The following is a 7,464-nucleotide window of genomic DNA, read 5'->3' on the forward strand; positions in this document are numbered from 1 at the left end:
AAACGTCAGTCCACGGTTTCTCGGTCAAGTGCTGAGGCCGAATACCGCGCTGTCGCCAACTGTGTTGCTGAAACTACATGGCTGCGCCAACTCCTCCACGAGATTCATCACCCGCCATCTCGCGCCACCGTTGTGTACTGCGACAACATCAGCGCCAACCCCGTCCAACATTAGCGAACCAAACATGTTGAGATTGATCTACACTTCGTTCAGGATCGTGTCGCCATGGGAGAAGCTCGCGTCCTACACGTGCCATCAGGATCGCAATACACCGACATCTTCACGAAGGGCCTTCCTACGGTGGTGTTTGATGATTTTTGCTCCAGTTTGAACATCCACCAAGGTGGAGTTCCCACTGCGGGGGGTGTTAACGCATCTTGTACATGCATGCAAATAGGATCTCCACCGGCTCCACTCCTAACCTGACGGGAGCCTCCCCTATATGTGTACATGTAACACTGATGAGAGCAATGCAAGACATATTTTCTTCAATCTATTTCATCTAACTTAAGGAACAATCTGTCCTCACGTCATCATCAATCAAACAAATCAGAAACATGATAGCAGTTGTAGTCGTAGCTGTTGCAATAACAAACTGTAGCGGCACACACCATGACGCAGCGTCACGGTTTTGATCCTGGAGAATTTCGCTCGCAGGGCATCCTCGTCTTCCTCGTCGATCCGGAAGCAGTCGCGCACCCAAAGAACCTCCAGGAGAGGGCAACCGTCGACGAGGGCGGTCAGGTCTTCGACGGTGAGGTTAATGTCGTAGAGCTCGAGGGAACGCAGCTCCAGCAGAACGACTCATATCTGCATAACGCTGCCGAGGACGAGGTCACGGCAGGAAACCAGCCGAAGGCTCGTCAGCAATGGCGATCTGCAAACAATAGTGCAATGTTTTCATAGGAGTGAGTGCGGATGCAATATTTGAAGGGGTGCAGCATATGGTAATCACCTTTCCGCTATATACTCCATGAGCTCATCGTTGACGAACAGCTTGCCGGCGAACGACCGAAGCTGTCCGTCGGAACGGTCGACGGCCGCCTTCGCCATTGCGCACAGGACATCATCGTCGTTCCGGAACACGACATCGTGTTTGTCCATGTCCACGGCTCGCCACAATTCTGGCAACTTGGCCGCCTCGAGCCACGAGCGGCACGCGAGGCCGGTGCCCATGAGGACGTCGACGGAGCCGACCCGATGGAAGATCAGTGAGAGAACGTCGAGGGGCAACAGCGACCAGTCCACGGCCGGCGGCTCAGATACGGACGGCGGCGTATCGTCCATCGATGATACAGTACGTGCTATAGATCGGTTCCCTTTTTTGTTTTGAGACAATATAAATATCGATTTCCTGAAAACAGTCGTCAGAGCGTCTGGCGAATTCAGAGACCAATTTAGGGCATGAACTATGATAGCATCACTATACGGTAGCCTCGGCACTTCCAGCAAGGAAATAGATACTGAGACTACTGTCACATTTGCTCTTGTCCAACGCAGGCATCACATGTGGACCACCATCAACTTTTTCTCTGAAAAATTTCCTTTCTTTTATGTGAGAAACAAACCATAATGACCAGCTCTCTTTGTACACGGTTCCTGTCTTTTTATCATTTTCTCATGCTTTTGCCCGTGAGGAGCCTGCCTCTTCTGCAAGAGGTCGTTCTGGCCTGCAAGCATCAAGTTTGGCTTCGCTGGACCGAGCAGGTCGACGTGGACAGCTGGGGCATCTGGGGCATCTGTCCATCGTGGAGCGATGATCATGCCCTTATGGATAACGGGCAGGGACGCTAGCAGTCAGCCTTTTGACTGTCGACGAAGACCATGGGCCGGTGGAGTCGGCGCGCGAATGCCGCGTTTTGGGCCGAATTCCCTACCAACCTCGGGAATTATGATGATTGATCGAAATGGAAAAGAAAACATTACGAAGGGGGTTATGAGTATAATTAAGAAGGTGTGTCTAGAACATATCTAGATATGGTATTTAGTTATTATACATCTAAATAACTCAAGTCACAAAAGATCGAGAGAGACTGGGGTACTTTTGGAGCACTAAGTAAATAATAGGTTTTGTCTCGGCCTAGCTATCGGCCCTTAAAAAGGGGCGTTGAAGGATTGAAGCTTGTCTATCACCAATGTTCACAAACAAGATAGAGTCGACGGTGACCTACTTGTCTACTTTAAGTTGACCATGTTGCCCCATTCTTCATGAGTCATGACTACCAACCATGAAAGGTTTCCTAATTCTCTTTGCATGTATTGTTAGTGATTGTTCCGCATATGTCTTGGGTGTTGTAGTTACCACATCGTTCTCAATCATCTCAAGACAATCATATGCATCAATGTTGCCATAAACTAAACATACTAGTTGCCAGCGACGGAGCTCCGCCAGTGCCAGTTGCTAGATCAAGCGATCCACACACGTCGTATATACTCTCAAGATGTGTAGCAACACATGACCTCCCCAACCTTGTTTGTCGCAATTGCCAAAGCTCCATTGACAACGAATGAAGGGCTGGATTTATAAAGGTGAATGCAGAGAGTTGGCATTGGCACCCCATCTCATGGTTACGTTTGTCACATTCACCCTTTTAGCCACCTCATAGCCAGGAATTTAACAAAACATATGTTGCAGAGTAATCGTTTTATGAGCAGCTTAGGTGGCGTTTGGTTCGATGGCGAGACTAGGTTGGCTAAGGATATCCTCAATCAGGTGGTTAGGGATAATCATTTTTTGTTGTTTGGTTGGATGGGATTGGATTGGTTGAGTATCCATATTTTGTTGTTTTGTTGAAAGGATGAGAGGCACTGAGCCAACCACAACCTAACCTAGCAGAGGTACACAAAGCTTGATTGCATGGCGGCCATCGTCGAGGAGCACGAGGCTCCAATGAGAGAGGGTCACAGAGCACATCCCGAAAGGAGCGGGAGCTCACGTGAGACTAGTCCGACGGCGGCGGGCTGGAGTCCATCCAGCGCATCTCGCGTGAGCGACCTCCGACGGGGGACGGGGAGCGAGAGGCCATGGGGCCGCGTCAGGGGCGAGCAACGGCGTAGATGGACGTCGGGGCCGGAGTGGCCGCCGGTGGAGCTAGCAGAGGTGGGGAGAGGAGCTAGCGAAGATGAAGACCTCAGTGTGGCTGCCCTCATCCATCATATTTTGCTGGCTCTTGCCAACCATTTTTCTCAGAAATATCCTCAACATTTTGGCTATCCTTATCCTCTCATACCTCGACCAAACGGATGACATCCCTCAAAAAATTGACTATCCCTATCCAACCGAGGGATAGCCAATGAACCAAACGCCACCTTACACCCTCGTTACAAAGTTTGCAATTCTCGATGCAGAACTATGGCTTAGATTAGAAGCTAAGTATTACTTAAAAGGGTAGTAGGAGTATTGAAAATTTACGTTATTGTAAGCATCCATGGGGAAAACGATGAAGGTAAGTAACTGTAAAGCACCTCTCCATGCCCATCTTCCCTATGCAACTCGATGGGCACAATCACATAATGCGGGATAAATTGAAGGCTGATGCTGCCAAGCAATTTTACCGGCATAAGAGCATTTCTAGCAGATCCCGTATAAAGTTGACCAGCAAATGTCATTTACAGTTCACGGAAAAAGGATTTTACAGGCCTGTGCGGGCGTAGACAGAGTCAAACCCCGTAAAACAGATCCATAAAAAAGGATATTCGCAGCAAATGCTTTTTTACGGATCAACAATGCGGGGTCTACTCGGGCGCCGCCGTGTCGACCCGCAAACCAAAAGACCTCCCAATAAAGGAATTTGACAGCGATTCCGACTAATGAGTTCGAATTTAAACAATAAAACTTAGTTTTCGCGTAAAATGAAAACATAGTTTAAAAGACAAACGCAAAAGGACTTCATGCATCCTGGTCGCCCTTCACTCCGCATCATCGAGGTCATCGCCGCCCCCAAATCCATCGACTTCCCGGATCCATCGCCGGTACTTGTTCCAACTCCGACACCGAAATCATTGGCAATATTGGTTCCGATTTCCGATGAAAAAACATCGCCGCCATTGTAACACATAAGTATCCCCCTCTTCAAGTTTTCTCTCTTTGTCATATCATGTCATTCTTTGCTGATGTCGTCCATGTCATTGCGGTTCAAAGTCATGGTCCTATTCTCTTCAGCGAGAAGGTTGGCCATGGTTTTGTTCTCAGCGGCACATGCTCTTCTTTCCTCAACGTCCTTGAGCAATTTCCACCTCTCTTGCTTCTCTCGTGCCTTCTTCTTGGCCATCTCTATCTTTGCCTCCAAAGACTTCTCTAGCAGCACCTCATTTGATTGCACCATGACGTAGGTTCGTTACCTCTTCCGAGTGGGGTCTGAACTCGTACATCCGAGTGTTACAACTACGTCGTAGCTAGACTTCGCCCTTCCATTCATACCCCTGGTACTATTGTCAGTCTCGTTGCCTCAACAGGTGGTCCCGTCCAGTCAGGCCCTTGTGGCTCGACGACAGTGCTCGGCACGGGAGGACCTCCCTAGTGATCTCCCATGGCTACGGCGGCGGCGGATCTGTCATCCCTACTCTTCGACACAGGCAGCGGTCGGTGTTCTCCGGCTGATCTGGACCTGCTTCGGGGGCGGAACATGTGTTTCGGGGGGGAGGGGTGAGGCTGGTAGGAGAGACGGGTGTGCCTCGTCTTTGGCGCATGGGTGTCGGTATCGACCATTGTGTCGTTCCTCCCCCTTTCCTGCAACCAGCGTTGGGTCATGGTTCTTCTCGAGGCTGGGTGATTGTCGGCGGTTCCGGAGGCGGTTGGGTGCGTGGATCTGGTCAAAGTCCTGTCCTTTTGTGATTTTCTAGGTGGTCTGGTGGCAAGGCGGCGACCTTGGCAGCGGGTGGCGCATTGGTCATGGGCGGACTGCGCGAGTCAGTGCGGGCAGGTAACCATGGCCGCTCGGGTGGCACGACTGTGGATGGTTCACAGAGTGGGGTTGCGGTCGAGGGGGTGCAGCACTGGGTACATCACTTGTCCAGTCCGTGCACTAGAGGATGGTGATGGCGTCTGCGGGCATCGTGTTCCTCTTTGTAGGCTCCGTCGTGGTGCTCCCACTCTCTCCGTCTTGCTCCAGGTGAAAACTTGATCTTTGGATCGGACGATGGTGACAATCCGTGATCGTGCCGTTCTTGGAGGCATCGTCTGGGAGCCCTCGGTCCAGCGTGATCCGTCGCACTTCTGCCCGTACGATCGCTCATCTTGGTGGTTGTCTCGGTCGGCTCTAAGCGGTTTCTTTTTTCGCATCTTCTAGGTGCTTAGTAGTAGTTGTGGTGGTGTGTCGGTGCCCGGCATCCTTGGATCTTGTGTCGGCTGTGTGTGACATGTGTTTGTATCGGTTGCTTGGATCCAAGTGATAATTGCTTTTTTATAAAACAGGGAACCTTTTTGGTGAGTCACAGAGCCCTGTAACCAACCTGGCTACCTCCATCCTTTTTTTTACCTAACTCCTTCCCTCTATGGTGCTGTATCCTAAAGGATACTAAGATGCATCCTGAAAGGGAAAAAGGTACAAGCCAGAACCCACGGGCAATTATGCGCCAGTTACATTCGTGAAGTTCCGTTGCAAACATAAGAATATATATGCTGAATAAGATGCCCACATTGAATGTATGTTCTCTCGGACTATTCAGAATCAAGGTAATATTCCAGTCTTTGTCCCCACCAAAAAGAGAAGGAGAGAGAGAGAGAGAGAGCTCAGTCGAAGTAAAGACGGTACTCATCATCGCACCACATCGTCATGGTTCTGATCCTGGCAAATTTCGCTCGCAGGGCATGCTCCTCCTCGTCCACATCAATTTTAAAGCAATTGTGCACCCGAAGAACCTCCAGAACAGGACAGTTCTCAAGGACGACAGTCAGTTCTTGGATGGTGACGTAAGTATTGTCCAGTTTAAGGGAACGCAGCTCCAGCCTCCAGGAGAGGTGACTGTTTTATAACACTGACGAGCCGTTTGCTGAAGGCGTAGTAGCAGGATACAAGCCGAAGGGTAGTCAGTGAGGGCGAACTGCAAACTGTAGGGTAGGGTGATCATGCAGTAAAAGATTATCCAGGAGTGAATGCGGAAACAATACTTTTAATTAGTTATAATAAAATTTGGAGCAGAAATCAGGTATTGATGAAAAGAAAAAACCTTGACACGATATACTTCAAAAGGTCATTGGTGACAAAACGCTTCCCGGCGAACATCCGAAGCTGTCCATCGGAGCGGTCAACGGCCGCCCTCGCCATCGCGCGCAGGACAGTTGTGTTCTTCAGCAGCACGACCTCGTGGTTATCCATGTCCACGGTCCGCCACACGTCTGGCAACTTCGCCGTCTCGAGCCACGAGCGGCACACGAGGCCTGCGCCCATGAGGACGTCGACGGCGCCGACCCTGACCAAGATCGACGAGAGCGCGTCCATGGGCAGCAGCGACCAGTCACTGGCCGGCGGCGCCGCATCGTCCATCGATGGTAGATCGATCTGACTTGGACTGGGCGACGTCGGAAGCTGAAAACAATCAGAGCGTGACCTGAATTTAGAGATAGATTTATAGAGACGAGGCATGGACGTGAAGCGTGGCCTTTTGGCTGTCGAAGACCATGGGCCTGCTGGGTCGTTCAGGCGGCCTCTCGCGTCTCGCCCAAATCGTGTGACATATTATCTCAAAGAACTCTTTGGTTTTCGATGTATATATGCAACACTGTTAATTTCAGGACGGCAAAAACCAGTAAGAAGGAGAGAGGCAGCAACAGTGGCAGGTGGTTTGGGGTGACCGAAGCTGTGAGATGAAGAAGTGGAAAGGTGAGCCGTTGATTGACTTCTGAGCTTTCTTGCTGCTGCTGATTTTTTTTTCATGGATTTCTTGTATATGTTAGTTGCATGGTCTAATTAATTGCTAGCTAGAGTACTACTGACGATCTGGTGGTTTATCATGCATCTTTTGTAATTAGTTTGGATAGCTGTCATGAAGGAGGCTCAAGCTAAGGAACAGTTCTTGAGGGAAAAAGAACCTGATAGACATGTTACTCCATTCTAACCCACAAAATTTGGTGGCTTCGTGCAGCAAATTTCAGATTCGCATTTCAGCCACAGTGCTGTCTCAATTGCTCTGCTTGAGGGTGATTATTCTGCTTATTCGCTCCAAATTCTTCATCCATCTTACTGATTTTAATCATGATCTTAATTTGTGCAGGAGAAAAGATAGTATTCTCATGCTCGGGAACAACCGTACGGCACTGGAATAATATAATACAAGAACCGCATACAATATTTGTGACTAGCTCACGTTTGGTAGTGGAATTTGAGAATAACAGAACCAGAGATGATACTTTTGTGCTTAATGAAACTCAGTGTATGTTTTGTGGCACGCGCGGGCGGCGAGGCCATTTTGCCCGCCTGAGACGTTCGTTGTGCTCATGCCCCTCGAATGTTACTGCGTTTATGC

At 49.7% G+C, this 7,464-nt stretch overlaps 2 pseudogenes; both read right to left on the bottom strand.

The window, feature by feature from the left end:
* Positions 1–367: 367 nt before the first annotated feature.
* LOC123397306 lies at positions 368–1,287 on the bottom strand (annotated as a pseudogene).
* Positions 1,288–5,731: 4,444 nt separating this feature from the next.
* LOC123397307 lies at positions 5,732–6,584 on the bottom strand (annotated as a pseudogene).
* Between the last annotated feature and the right edge of the window lie 880 nt (positions 6,585–7,464).

This window comes from Hordeum vulgare, chromosome 5H, assembly GCF_904849725.1.
Source record: "Hordeum vulgare subsp. vulgare chromosome 5H, MorexV3_pseudomolecules_assembly, whole genome shotgun sequence".
Lineage (NCBI taxonomy): Eukaryota > Viridiplantae > Streptophyta > Magnoliopsida > Poales > Poaceae > Hordeum > Hordeum vulgare.